This window comes from Phocoena sinus, chromosome 20 (assembly GCF_008692025.1).
Source record: "Phocoena sinus isolate mPhoSin1 chromosome 20, mPhoSin1.pri, whole genome shotgun sequence".
In the NCBI taxonomy this organism is placed as follows: Eukaryota; Metazoa; Chordata; class Mammalia; order Artiodactyla; family Phocoenidae; genus Phocoena; species Phocoena sinus.
The window spans coordinates 11,330,585-11,346,264 of NC_045782.1; the positions used below are offsets into that span (position 1 = coordinate 11,330,585).

A 15,680-nucleotide genomic window follows, 5' to 3' on the forward strand; every position below is an offset into this window, starting at 1 on the left:
CAATCAGGGATTGAACCTGGGCCCAGGGCAGTGAAAGCACAGAGTCCTAACCACTGGACCACCAGGGAATTCCCCTATTTTGCTCTGTTTTTGCTATTACAGAGAATGTGGCTATCCTTGTTTCTTGTTGCAGAAATACTACAAAAGTTTCTTGGGGGCTTCCCTGGTGGCGCAGTGGTTGAGAGTCCACCTGCCGGTGCAGGGGACACGGGTTTGTGGCCTGGTCCGGGAAGATCCCACATGCCGTGGAGCGGCTGGGCCCATGAGCCATGGCCTCTGAGCTTGCGCATCCGGAGCCTGTGCTTGGCAACGGGAGAGGCCACAACAGTGAGAGGCCTGCATACGGCAAAAAAGAAAAATTTAAAAAAAAAAAAAAAAAAAAAAAAGTTCTTAGGTGTATACCTAGGGGTGGCATTAAGTTAAAGGTATATGCACATCACTTTGAGTAGATAATGCCAAATTGTCTTCCAAAATGTTGCATCTATTTGTACTCCTTTTGGCAAGGACAAGGATTCCATTTGTTCCATATTCTCTTTAACATTTGATATTATCAGACTTCTTCAAAGTTTGTTTTCCCAAAGTTTTTGATCTGGTGTAAAATGTTATGTCATTATGGACTTAATGTGTGTTGCCTTAGTTACCAATGCAATTGCGTATTGTGACATGTGTTTGACCATTGACGCTTCCTCTGTGAAATGCTTATTCTGGTCTTTCCTGTTTTTCAGTTATGTTATTGATTTGTATCCTTGTCAGTTCACTTTTTCCATGGTGTCTTTGGATGAACAATGTGCTTAATTTTAATGCAGTTTAATTTTTTAGTTCTTTCCTGTATGCATTTTACTTTTTGTGTCTTAGTTTCTTCCCTGCCATCAGAAAGCTACTATTGTATACTGTCTTCTAAAAGTTATTATGGTTTTGCCTTTCACAAATGTGTTGAATTCACTGAAATTGGTTGATGGTGTGAGTTGGAGTTCAACTTTACCCTTTAATTCCCCCTAATATATAACTGTTGACTGCATCATTTATTGACAAGTCCATCCTTTCACCACTGATATGCAGTGTTGGTTATGTTGTAAAACTACATTCCAGGTATGTGTTGATCTGTTTCTGACCTTTCTAGGTTTCCTTGGTTGGCTTGTCTATCCTTGAACCGGTATCACACTGTCTTAATTTTTATTTATGATTTTTGATTAAACGTATCAAATGCAAAGGTAAACCAGAAGTTAAGCTAAAGTCTACCCACTTTTCATTCTGTTTTCATGTTTGATTATCTCTAAGTTTCTGAAAAGACTCATATCTACTTTTAGATCTTGTTATAATAACCTAAAATGCTGAAAATTAACTTTACTTCTCTTTGTTCCCAACAGATATAGCAATAACCTTGCAGTCTTCAAATTATTTCTGTTTTTCACTATCTTATTTATATCTGTTTTGTTTATTTTTGCTAACAGTCCTATCCTGATTTCATTATCATTACATCTAATACCTCCCACACGTCTAGTCAGTGATCCTCATCTTTTCTTTTGACTCTTGCTTTCCACCACCTTAGGTCAAGTTCTTGTTACTAGTTGAACATCTTTTGTGTCGGCCTGCACTTCATCCTAGATATTTCACAGCTGCCATGTTAGTCTTCACGAAGCTCAGCTCATTTATTGCATTGGTTCTTGTATGGGTCGGACAATATCTTAGGAACAACAAGCACTTCAGGGCTTGTTTTCCTCACCCATACTACTTTCCAGTCAGAAAAGAGCTTGGCGACAACAACGAATTGAGAGGAAGGAAATAATAGGTTGAAGCCTAAGCTTATGTGTGATTTTACCTTATAAACAGCACTTTATAAATTTAGGAAATAATCAAGAGGTTTTTTTACCTTGATAGTATATTGCAAATAAAATAAATAAGTACGAATGAAGTGTCACAAACTAATTTTGTAAGGGATTATATATTCTTTGTTGGTGGGATTAGAGTTAATTTATACTTGATCATAACATACACGTCTTTAAAGTATACTTATCAAGATTAAGGTTCATGTAAAAAGAAGACGGAGGCAAATAATAATGTTCAATCAAAATGCCTCCTTGCATAGAATAGGTTAATTGAAAAACAGTATAATGTACTGTTAATGATGAAACTAAACTGAGAACTTACAATTAAAGGTGTAGGAAGCAATAACTGGAAATCTTGGCAAACAGGTCAGCACTGCTTACACATCCTTCTTTAAAGTTGCAAGTCCTACATATAAATTCATTCATGCATTGTAATGGCTGTGCACTGTTGTAGAAGGGTGTGTGTGGCAGCTGGACATTAGATAGGACAGAATTTTGAATTAAATTAATGCACTAATATTTTAATGGTTAATTTTCGTTCCTATTCCTAACTTATTGTGTTACTATTAAGCTCAGGCTTCTGTGTAAAAAATTATAGTCTTTGAACTGTGTGTTTTTCATCGGTAAGAACTGAGTAAACGATTTTGCATTTTGTTTTCAGTCTGAAGCTCATCCTCATCACGAGGATCCTTTGGCCCACCCATGGCCAAAGACAAACATTCTTTGGGAAACATTGATTAATAAGTAATTAAGGGGAGTTTCCCAGTAGTATAGTGGTTAAGATTTCACTGCCGTGGCACAGGTTCAGTTCCTGGTTGGGGAACTGAGATCCCACAAGCTGTGTGGTGCCGCCAAAAAAACAAACAAACAAAAAAGTAATTAAAGCAGACGTACTTAACTAGCATTCAGGGACCCAATCTTGTCTATTGTATGTTGATTAACAATTACTAGTAGCTTCCCTCTTATGCTCATATAGTCCCCCTCTTTCTGAAATGTATCTCATCATTCATTCAACTCAAATACTCGACCCATTTCCCGTGCCAAGGGTCTGGAATGTGTGTTCTGTTTCTTTTGCCACTTGAGATGAGGTCCATTTCAAATTCCCCTTCTTTCATGAAGTTATTGCTCTTCATCCCCAAGCAAATTCTTCCCTTTCTGAAGTACTGTAGCACCTAGAGTCTTAACTTTTAGCCATTTATGAATTTGTCTTACTGCTCTTGTTACGTATGATATGATGCAGTTGGGAAATAATGCCTCAGTAATACCCAATTCCAGTCATCTGTTTGGATTGCACTAAAAGTGAAATCATTTGAAAATTAAATTAAGAAATCACATCAGACTCCATGACTTAACTAATACCTTCTATAAAAGGGCCTATGTTTTACTCATCTACCTAATGCACAGAACAAGGTAAGCTGTAGGGTTGAGGTGCCCACATAATCTTTATTTTTTTATTATTATTTATAGAGTTATTTATTTTTGGCTGCATTGGGTCTTCGTTGTTGCGCGTGGGCTTTCTCTAGTTTCAGCAAGTGGGGGCTACTCTTTGTTGTGTGCGGTCTTCTCATTGTGGTGGCTTCTCTTGTTGTGGAGCACGGGCTCTAGGCATGCGGACTTCAGTAGTTGTGGCATGCGGGCTCAGTAGTTTTGGCGCACAGGCTTAGTTGCTCCGCGGCATGTGGGATCTTCCCGGATCAGGGCTCGAACCTGTGGCCCCTGTGTTGGCAGGTGGATTCTTAACCACTGTGCCACCAGGGAAGCCCCACATAATCTAAATGTCTCTGTCATTACATGATTTTTATGCCCATGGCTATACTGTAGAAACCTGTTGCTTTGTGGCAGATTTAGCGAGCTCTAGTCTATCACTCAAACTCTTTTTTTTTTGCGGTACGTGGGCCTCTCACTGCTGCGGCCTCTCCCGTTGCGGAGCACAGGCTCCAGACGTGCAGGCCCAGTGGCCATGGCCCACGGGCCCAGCCGCTCTGTGGCATGTGGGATCCTCCCGGACCGGGGCACGAACCTGTGTCCCCTGCATCGGCAGGCGGATTCCCAACCACTGCGCCACCAGGGAAGCCCTCAAACTCTTCTTAAAGACTTGCTTTTTTCATGCACTTTCTGAATATCCTCAGTCTCTGTAGTCTTGTGATAGGATGATGCGAAATAAAACCCACAATAAGCCCTTGAAAAATGTACATTCTATTTGGGTTGAATGAAAAGTAAATTTAATTTAGTATTTTTTAATGATGTAATTTTTTACATCAAAATCCATAACTTATGTAATTTTTTTTTAACTGGAAGCATTAGTGTTGATGTACTTGATCCAGATTTTCTTTATTTTACTTTTATTGTGGTAAACACACAACCTAAATCTACCCTCTTAATTTTTTTTTTTTTTTTTGCGGTACGCGGACCTCTCACTGTTGTGGCCTCTCCCGTTGCGGAGCACAGGCTCTGGACCCGCAGGCTCAGCGGCCATGGTTCATGGGCCTAGCCGCTCCGCGGCATGTGGGATCTTCCCGGACCGGGGCACGAACCCACGTCCCCTGCATCGGCAGGCGGACTCTCAACCACTGCGCCACCAGGGAAGCCCCCTCTCTTAACAATTTTTATGTGTACAGTATTGTTAACTACATGCCCATTGTTGTACAGTATATCTCTAGAGCTTTTTCATTTTGCACGACTGAAACCTCTCTACCCCTTGAACAACAACTCTCCATTCCCCCTCTCCTCAGGCCTTGGCAACCACTACTTTATGTTTCTATCAGTGTGACTACTTTAGATACCTCATATAAGTGTAATCATGTAGTATTTGTGTTTCCTGTATAAAGATTATTAATAATTAATAACCATATCCTTTTTCTAATTCAGGTGTGGGATGGGATGAAGAGAGAGGAAAAAGGGAGAAACAAATCCTCCCTTTCCCATAGATCAGCAGCATGGCCACATTCTATACCACTAGACAAAAGGACTTTGGTCTTTTGGTTCTGTATCAAGGCTAGAGGGATTGTATTAATTCTCTGTCGCTGTGTTACAAATTACCTAAAATTCAGTGACTTAAAACAGCATTTCTTTTTTAAGTGTCATTTTATTTTATTTATTTTTTTAATTAATTTATGCTGTGTTGGGTTTCTGTGCGAGGGCTTTCTCTAGTTGTGGCCAGCGGGGGCCACTCTTCATCACGGTGCGCGGGCCTCTCACTATCGCGGCCTTTCTTGTTGCAGAGCACAGGCTCCAGACGCGCAGGCTCAGTAGTTGTGGCGCACGGGCCTAGTTGCTCCGCGGCATGTGGGGTCCTCCCAGACACCAGGGCTCGAACCCATGTCCCCTGCATTATCAGGCAGATTCTCAACCACTGCGCCACCAGGGAAGCCCTAAAACAGCATTTCTTATCTCATGGTTACCATAGGCCAGTTCCATGTATGACTTGGTTGACTCTCCTGGCTCTGGGCTCCTTATAATGCTGCAGTCAAGGTGTTGGTTGGCACTGCAGCCATCTCAGGGCTCAGCTGTGGGTGGATCTGCTTCCAAGTTCAGTCAACTGGTTTTTGTCAGGTTTCTATTCCTTACAGGCCATTGACTGAGTCCTAAGTTTTTTGTCACATGGGCCTCTTCATAGGTCAACTCACAACTTGCTGGTTGGCTTCATCAGGGAATAAGTAAGATGATAAGATAAGCTATGGGTGTAGTGGATGTTACTGTCTCCTGTCCAGAGGGGAATAATCATATCCCAGCCTGCTGGGCATGTTGCCTACTGATAACTCATAGCTGAGTTGCTTTCTAGGAGTGTTGCCCTTAACTAAAAGAGATCACTTGCCCAAGTTAGTCCCCTTCCCCAGAGGCCACTTGCATCCAAGGACTAGTTGGTTTGGGTAAGGGATGGGTTGATACAAAGGCTTGGACTTCTTTCTCAATTTGGGAATTATCTGAAGGGCCATTCCAGTGTGGGATTGACTGAAGCCTTTATTTCAACTGCCCCCCTCAGTTCATCATCTTCTTCTGCTTAGACCTATTTCCCTCACTCTTGTTTTTGGAAGCACTTCCCAGTAAACGTTTTACAAATACCTGTCTGAGAATCTGTTTCATAGATAACCTCACCCAGGATAGTAGGCATTGTGTAACCCAGCACAGTAAGATAGAAGATTTTCTGCCTTACCTCGTTGCATATGTGTACGCATGAATCTAGAGTCATTTCTCACAAATAGAAGTATATGTGGCTCCATGTATACGGCTTCTGTTCCTCCTAGGCGGCCATATTTTCTTCATGGCTTATTTGAGACCGCATTTGGAGTATGTGATTATCACAATAGGACCACATCCTTGATGGGTTTCATATTCAGATCATTTAAGGATTAGCCTCCACATCTCACCCGTATCTCCTTAAAATTAGGGCTCCTTAAACGTTGAGGCTTTCTGATCTCTTGTGTTACAGTAAGATTATGAAGAAAAGTGCAGACTCTACTGAACCTGCTTCAAGGATGCATCCACCTCACTCCCACTAATATAGGTGATCTATAGTGATCTTGTTGACTGAGGTAAGGAGGAGACTAAGTTATCTCCAGTAAATTTTAAAACATAAGACAGATACGAAAAACAAATATCAGAACAAAATACAGGAGAATATCAAGGTAGAGAAGGATTTATTAGGCACCAGTAACACCCATAAAAGGAAAAAATTTGATAAATTTGGCTGTATCAAAACCAAAAACTTAAATATTATGACAAGACAAAGTAAACAAAAATAAGCGGCAAACTGGGAAAAATTTTCTGTAAATCTAATATTCAGGATTTCTATCTAGAATCTACAGACTTTTGCAAAGCAATAAGAAAAATATCAGCACAAAGGACAATGATATGAATAGATAATAAATAGAAGCAAAAAGAAAGATGATTGTTGTTATACATGCAAAAATTAATTCAGCTGTATTTGTAAGCAGAAATACGAAGCTACAGGGGATGACATCAAATCCATCAGGTTGTCAAAAACCAAAATGTCCAAGAAACCCAAGTGTTGGTGAGGATTTCGGGAAGTGGTGTACCTGAAATACTGGTATGAGTGAAGTTGTTCTGTCAACATTGGAGAGCAATTTGGTAATATCTAGTCAATTTGAAAACACGTATCCTGCGATTTAGGTGTATAGGTTAGAGAAACTCCAGCACATGTGTACAGAGAGACATGATACAAGGATATTGCTTGCAGTATTGTGTGTAATTTTTAAAAGGCCTATCAGAATTGATCAGTTACTATTAATATCAGTTACAATATTCTATTGTATCAGCTAAAATACCTAATGTAGACTTAGTAATATATAATCACATGGTTAAATCTCAACACAAATCTTGAGTAGGAAAAGCAATTTGCAAAAAAATGTATGATATCATTTATGTAAATTATAAAGTAAAACCAACTATATTTTCTATCATAGTTATCCGATAGAATAAAAGTTTTTTTAAAAAGAAAGGACTAGAAGAAATATATAAAATTCTTAAAATTTGTAGTACTACTTAACTTTAGGGAGGAAGAGAGGGACCTGGGAAACAAAGGGGCTTTGCCTTGTTTTTTTTTTTAAACTGTCAATCTTCCAGCACATTTGCCTCACCTTCTTCCCTCTCCACAGAAAACTAAAGTAATAAGGAAACCAGGGGCTGCCTGTTTGCCACATCCAAAGGCTTAATTTTAGTTTAGTGGGTTTTTTTGGCTGCACCATGAGGTGTGTGTGATCTTAGTTCGCCCGACCAGGGATCGAACCTGTGCCCCCTGCAGTGGAAGTGGGGAGTGTTAACCACTGGATCGCCAGGGAAGTCCCTTAGTTTTGATTTTTAATCTCTGTAGCAATTGAATTGAATTGACTATTGATCTCCCTTCTAGAAACATCTTCTCTAACCCATAAATATAATGGCTCTATTTTGGTTCCTTCTGAATCTGACTGCTACCTTTATAGTTGCAGCTATATATACAAGGGAAAGTAAATCTCTTTTCCATCTCAGCTCCCCAGTTCTGCTATCAGAAGTAAACACTGTTTAATCTTTCAGAAATCTTACTCTCCCCCTAACAGACATGTACACACAAGTGTGATTTTTGTGTCTGTGTTTATAACATAAATGTATACATAGCATACACTCTGTACTTTCCATTTAACATTGTCTTGATATTTTACTAGCTCAATAATGTATATCTGCTTCCCTTTTAACAGTTGCATGTTATTAAGGATTAAGATTTATATCTTGAAATGAGAGGTAACACCAAGAACAGCTGACCCTGAGCTCATTTCATTTCTTGTTAATGAATATTTACAAAGGCACTGTTTTCTTGGGAAAGAAGGGGCTCTGTAGGAGTACCATAGACATTATCCAGGCCATTAGAGAGCTGTTCACCGAGCCAGTTAGACCAGGCATAAAAAAGGTTAAACCACTCGCAGAGCTCTAGTGGGAGTAGAAACACGGTGCGGCTTTGAGAAAGTATGACTGATACTGAATGGTTAGGACAGAGGTTAGACGTAGGGCTGCGGGTGAGATTAGAAGTCTCTAGAGTAGAGATGACCATTCATTTGGTATAGAGAGCAGTACATACTAGGGCCAAAGACAGCATCTTGCACAATTTCCACATTTAGGGGACAGAAACATGTGGGCTGCCTGGTCACAAGGAGGAGAGCTAGGAGAGTGAGGTATTACCGACCTCAGAAAGGAAGTGTGTGGATGGTCACCAGTGCATGACATAAGGAAAAGAAAAAGAATAGTTCAGTTTGGGGGAAAAATGGATGGATTGGTGATAGGGGGAGAGTTGTTGTTTAGTAAGTAGTATATTTGGTGGCAGTGTAGAATGAATTGGAACTTATGGAATCATCTGTGTGAAAGATAATGGGGAAAACTTCCTTGATACTAAGCTATTTAACTCATGGACTGCTTTCACTTAAGAATGGTTGAGCTTATTGGGACACTTACCCTTGAATGACGAATTACTTTCAGTATTGTCTTTAACATCAAAAAGTGTTAAAAAAAAGTGGGTTTTTTTTTTTTGGAAATCACGCTTGTCTGCTTTTTATTTTTTTAGGCCTTTTAGAAAGATTAAATTGTGTAGCCACATGGAAAACTAATGATTTGATTCTAGTTTTAGAAATAAATGGAACAAGACACTTTCCAACTAAACCATCTCCAGATTTGTAGGTTAGAAATCAAGAATAATGAAGTGTAAGTTTGAGGCAAAAAATAGATACTTAAGTTACTTTGTAAAGACATACAGTTGATATAATTTCCATTAATATAAAAATGGTGTGATTTTTTAACAAAGTCACACAACAGAAGATTTATTTTAAGCCAGAGATGGGATATGCTTACAAATTGTAAATGACTGTTTTAGGTCAGCACCGTTTATTTGAGTGTTATGCAGGTAATTCAGTTTCACATTTTTCTTTCTAGAGAAAAGAACAACAAACTTGCTTTTTCTGTACCAAGGCCTTTTTTCTGTTTAGAATATATTTTATTTAAAGGCGGGGCGGGGGGAATAGATTTTTCTTTTCCTGCTGAAGAAGAAGCTAAAGCTATTTAAAGCTGGGTCCTAACTACTAAAAGGCTCAAATACCTGATTTTAGGTAGTTAGTGACTTTCTATAGTCAGTCCTCTCTGGAGTATTTTTCTTTAAAACCTCACATGGAAACAGGTTTTAAATGGTTCTTTTGTGGCCCTGAAATTTCTTGTTCATATCATAAGGGAATGATTACTGAATGCCCGAGCTCTATACCCAGTTCTTTTTCAGCCCTGAGAGGTTAACTGGGCAGGGGTAAATTTGGGTGTGATATGTAGTCTTTGGAAAAACACTTAAGTAACATAACCTAAAAGTTACAGTCCTATTCATAATGATTTCTCTTGAGTATCAGTCTATGTCTTTAGATTTTCTAATAAAACGTGTGCACATATGTGTATCTGTGTGCAAACAATAGAACCTGATTGCTGGTGAAGGTGGTATATTCATATTTGGTGGATTCAGTGCTTTGCTGGGGACCATTTACATTGATTGGTATGAGCCCTTTGGAGAGAAATTTAGCAGTCATTCTACTTCTCAGGAGCTGTCTTAGGGAGGTAGTCTAAATTCAGGAAATAGGCACATGTTCGGCCATAGATAAGCCCACAGCTTTCTTCTTGCCCACATCAGACCTCTGGTATGGTTGAATTCGGGTGATTGTAATATTGATAAATTCATTCGGGGATTTAGAAGACACACTGAACTTTTCACACGTCTGGTGTGAGCTAAATATTTGCCATGGCTCTAAGTACATTTGGCTTCATTGTTAGGAGTTTAAAATTATATCCCTTGGATTCCCAGTCATCTTCTATTAGACTTCTTTGTGACCAGCATTGGCTTGGCAGGTGATACAGACTTCTGTGTTTCTGGAGTACTTGATCCGATGTAATAGTAATAGGTATTCTCCTCCCCTGCCCCCTTCTCCTGCTCCCGCTACATACTCAAAGGACACATTCATATAATAAAAGCTCTGAAAAGTCCAATCATTTAATTAGACTTTTTTTGTTTAATTGAAACTAGTGTTTTTTTCTAACCTTTTGAACAGGAGACTCTGCCACTTATTAATTAGCTCTGTGACCTTGTCTCTCTTTTCTCTGTAAAATGGGGGAAACCCCTTCATATGGTGATTATGAGCATTACATGAGATAAGTTTGTATAGTACTTTGTATACTGCTTGGCACATAATAAGCACTCGATAAGGTGGTAGTTTTTATTTAGCTGTGGTTCTTCTAGTCTAATTGAACACATGAGATTAGCAGATACAAAACAATAGGGAACTCTAATTGGGAGAGAAGGTCAGTTGTCAGAGGCTTCACGGATAATATAGGTTTGGACTGAACCTAGAGAAATCTAAGTTAAAGCTTAGTAATAGAACTTTCTTCACTGATGGAAATAATCTATATTTGCAGTGTCCAACGTGGTAGTCAGTAGACATACTGAGCACTCAATATGTGGGTAGTGTGACTGAGGAACTAAATTTAAAATTTTATTAACAATTATTTGAATTTAAAATGAAATGGTTGTATGTGGCTATCATATTGGAAAAGCACAAAGGTGAGCTTAAAGTGAAATGAAAAATTTGTTTCCCAAGAAATGGAATACAAATAAAAATTTCTAATCAATTCTTTTGTAATTTATAAAATCATTATATAATGCTGTTTGCTTTCTTGTAGGTCTCCAATTGAGAAACATGGCACTGTTTTTCCTGCACTCTACCCACCTATTGCTGGACTTCTGTTGTAACAAGTTGGCAAACACTGGCTGGAACTGGGCTGCAATAAAACATGCCAGTATCAATGCTGACAAGAGCCTAACAAGTGCCAACTTACAGATGATTACGCATTTTGAATTCTAATGAACTGTTTTAACCTTCAGGAAGAATTGTAAAGACCTGTACATAGCACAACATGATCCGGATAATATATATACTGTTCATGTACATCCACAAACACACCTTGTACCAAATAATGCTTTCTTGTAGTAGAATAAGAATCGTGTAAATTCTAAAAGATTTTAGCAGGTTTTCTTTCCCTATTCATTGTTTCTTATCAGTTTTAAAAGACTCCTTAAAGCATGTCAGATAAAAAGCAATTAGGATTAAAAGTTTCCATTTAATTTCCTTTAAACCATTGAGGCTTCATTAAACTCTTTTCACTTACTAAACTTTGTATCTTCTTTGTTTTGACACACTCCCCTTTGCTTTTATCTCTTCTGTCTGCCAGGATCATTTAGTTCAAATACTGAAACACTCAATAAGCAACTACTTGATTTTTAATGATGACTTCAGAGGAATGGTCATCACTAGGTGCTTCATCCCTTTTGTATTATACTTGCACCCATCTCTTGGATTGGATATAGCAATAACATCTTTTTCATTGTTGAGAGCTCTTGAATTCATTCATTATCCCCAAGAACTAAAGAGTTGGTTCTGAATTCAATTCAGATTTAAAATTATTGAAATTTACCCCAAACAATACAAAATTCTGATTTGGTTTTATTTTTGCCCTCAGTTACCTAATGTGAAGGTTGGATGAATAAAGCATGCACAGCTGCAGGCTTTCTACTTAACTTCTGGGTTTGCTATTAAAAATGCTATTTACCCACACACCCTTCTCCTTAGCTCTTCATATTTCTTTGCCTCTATTTCTCTATACTGCAGATTTTTCTCACCTATTGTACAAAGAAATTGCGATGTATATTTTCATGTAATTTGATTTTGGAATTCTGTCACCTTATGTAGTGAGTTCTTCCAAAATATAATTTTTTTCCAATAATTGTCAAGTTGTTGGCTTTTATTGTATTGAATGAAGGTTATAATACTGAGTGCCAGAGAAGTGCAGTTTAGAAAAATCTCAGGTTGTTTCCTTATGCAAACAAATTTAATACTTGAAAATCACATGGCCATGGCAGTATATGTATTGGGTTCTGTATAGATTCTTATGTGAATCCCAAAGCATTACAGGGATGTAAAGCTTTGTTATTTGACATATACAGATTTTGCCACTGACATACTGCACTTGGATTTTTATTACTGTTTGAGCATAAGTATATTTCATATCATAAGTTTTCAAAAATAATTTCACGAAATGTAAAATGAGCATGTGCAGTGTTAAAGGTGTGCCCAGGTTCCTCTGTGTTTGGTGTGAGGCTGGGACTTGGAGGTAGTCTTTGGCATATAAGGGATAGAACTTGAGACAGTACCTGATGGGACATGGTGATTAATTGTGAGAATCAGTGAGAATTGGTGCATCTCTGCTCTGGGAGGTTCGGAGAAATGCTTGGGCAGAAGAATGAAAGGATTCCTGCAAGGAGCCAGTCCTTTATGAACTTGCATGTCTTTTTTAAAGCAGAAGTAAAATAATTGAGGATGTAGTCACAGTAGAGAGTGATTTTTCTAAATTTCAGTCTCTTCTTCACTCTGAAGCATTAAAAAAGCCCATAAATGTGTAATGGCTGAATGTGAAATTGATTCATTGCAGCCCAATTTTCTTCAAGAACTTGGCGTGTGACTTTACTTTTTCAAAGACTCTGTAAACACTGTTGCCCCAAAGTGCCAGTACTGCATGCCTACCTGGGACTTTGAATGCAATCCCTTTTTATTCTTAATCAGAAATTGTTCACATGGTGCTTGCTTGTGGCAAGATGAAGTCTGAATTTTGTTCTCCTATTGCTGTAATTCTGCTAGCAATCTCTTGAGTTAAAACCTGGGATTTGACTCTTCAGAGGGGAGCAAATAACCTAGTAACTCAGGGACAACTATTCTTGAACTTTAAGTGCCACATTAATGCAGTTACTTTGGTGTAACCATGTGTTCTTTAGGGCTAGATCTTGGGGGGTAGAAGGAGAGCCAGGAATGAGTGCACGTCTCATGACACCCCTTTCCATCTGGTGCCCTGAGTGTGCTACATATGGAAACACAGGCCTCGAGAGATGTTCTGGCTTCTTTTCCTGTCAGAGGTGTCATCTGTGCCTTTCCCAGTGTTCATCTGACTGTGAATCTAAATGCCTCTACATTTGATGTTAAACCACACTCAGGTGACACTGATCCAGGTGGCTTTTGTCCCAGCAGTGCCTCATCATTAGTGTGAGTCTTGTCTGCTTTAGGAAAAGGATTTTTCTCCCTGACCTCATGCCAACCATCAGCAACACCTGCATAGTCTTATGGATCGTAGAACTGTTGCCTGTTTCCTAAATTTATTCCAAGTTCTTGTAAAGGCTTATCGATTTCAGTCTGTGCTCATAATAGGATGGATGATCTCAGTGGCTTTCTGGCCTCTTGTGAGTTTAAAATCCAAATGAGGTTGGTTTTCTTGTCATTACAAGGTAATATTTTTGTGAGGTTATTCCACTAGTTCTGTGATTACTTGGGTGTCATAGTGTCTTTAATGGCCTTCATTCTTGGTTGTGAAATTTTATTTTATATGCTCATTCACCCTCTACAAATCTCCCCGTTTGGGGTTGTGGTGCCTGTGTATCTTTGCCTGTCTGGTCCCCAGTTGGTGGAATTACCTTTTGTGTACTGCCACTTCTCAGCATCTTTGAAATTTGACATAATGTTGCTTCATTCCAGTTTTTTGTTTGTTTGTTTTTTTTTAGTTCTGTAATTTGTTGATTGTATTTAACTATGTGAGTTCTGTTGTGATGTTTACTGTATTGTAAAGCACCTCGATCATGTGATGGGTGCTCTATAAATCAATAAATGATGACTTAGAGGCTGTATCATGAGCTATTTTGGTTTCAGGATGCAGGTCTCCAAAGCAAGTTATGGGATTCTTTCTATATAAACAGCACATGATAGCAAAGGGTCCACAGGGGAATCTAGATAAAAAAATTTTAAAACCTTATTTAAAGAAGGAACCAGAGGGTAGGAAGCTCACTTTACTTCCAACCTGATATAATGGTCTTAAAATTTCCAGTACGCGGCCAACCACCATTCTTAATCAGAATTTTGTGCATGCTGATTTAGAACGTTATATAAAATAAAATGAGCACATGTTAGAGCATTATTTGGGATTTTGTCTTTGGCCTAGACTGGTTCTGCCATGAAGATAAGCCAAAAGGTGAAGAACCCAGTCTCAAACGACAACTGGAAGAGAACACAGGCACCATCTCAATCCCCACCTTCCCTCCTCTAAACAGATGGGCAAACTTGGCCCCAATACCTGCCCAGTACCACTCAGTAAGTTAGTGGCAAATGCAGCAGGAACTGAGTACTTTTTTCCCCCTTAACAATTTTTTTCCTTTTTCTGGAGGACTGCAAACTACAACAGGATTCAGGATGTGAATATTCAGCTTTTCACCCTGCATCCTTATATATAGTTTATATGGATTTACAGTGTTAGGTGTTGAAAGCTTGTCTGTCTTGATAGAAGTTGCCAGTGGTTTTAAGGCCTCTTCCTTACAAACTCTGAGAAAAGAACATGGAGCCTGATTTCTTAATCACAAGAAGAAAATCCTCCTTGAGAGCAGTTTGGGGAAAATGGGGGCTCATTTTTCAGGGTTTAATTTTTCTGAAAAATATATTTGAAATAAAACTATTATAGAAAGGTCTAGATGATGTCCCTAAACTTTAAATATCAGTTGTAAGCATAATCATCTACTCGAGGTATATAGCAAAAAAGTTTTATTCCCATGCTGTCCAATGCAAATGAACAGCTTTTGACTTTTGTCTACTGTGTGCAAGGCCGTAGGCTTTGAGGAAGGATCAGTTGGTTTTCTCCCTCCTTCTTGTAAAAGTTGGTAACACCTCACCAAATTAAAATTGTTCATTTTCTGGAGGACTGCAAACCCCAATGGGATTCAGGTATTTTTGATTGCTCAGTTTCAGATGGTGTAACCTGGCTGTCTCGGTAGGACTAGTCTTCTTTGTCTCTTGGAGTCTGCACACCCCACTGGGCTGCAGTGAAGGAGAAGGGAAGGGCTTTCAAAAAAGGCAGCCAGACACATCTTAGACATAGCTGCACAGAAAGTCATATATAAGGTACTTGGTTTTCCCTTGCCAGCAGTCTCCCTTAAGAACAAGTGCAGTATAATAGTACTGTGTGTGTTAGCACTGTGACCTCTCCTTTAACCCTCATAAGCACCAGTAATCAAGTTCCTATTTATTGAGCCTCCACTTTGTGGCAGGCTTGTGCTAGATGTGTTTCGTAAAGGATCTAGTCAAATTCTTACAAGGATCCTCATGCAGAATCAGGTTCAGATTAATTTCTCAAGACTGTACAGCAAGTAGGTTTCATGGCTGGGATTCAGTTTCATGACTTCCCTTACATACCGTGTGCCATTATTTCTTACCTCCGGGATATTTTTTCCCAGGTCACGTAGAGACTGAGGTGTGTTGA

The 15,680-nt window shown here is 38.9% G+C and overlaps 1 protein-coding gene across 1 annotated transcript in view; it reads left to right on the forward strand.

Annotated features, from left to right (window-relative positions):
- UBE2G1 (ubiquitin conjugating enzyme E2 G1) overlaps positions 1-14,061 on the forward strand; it is a 105,100-nt gene extending 91,039 nt beyond the window's left edge. Inside the window, exon 6 of the mRNA XM_032616401.1 lies at positions 11,016-14,061. The gene's annotated coding sequence lies outside the window, so the exon portion shown is untranslated. The remainder of the gene's footprint in view (positions 1-11,015) is intronic.
- The last annotated feature ends 1,619 nt before the right edge of the window (positions 14,062-15,680 follow it).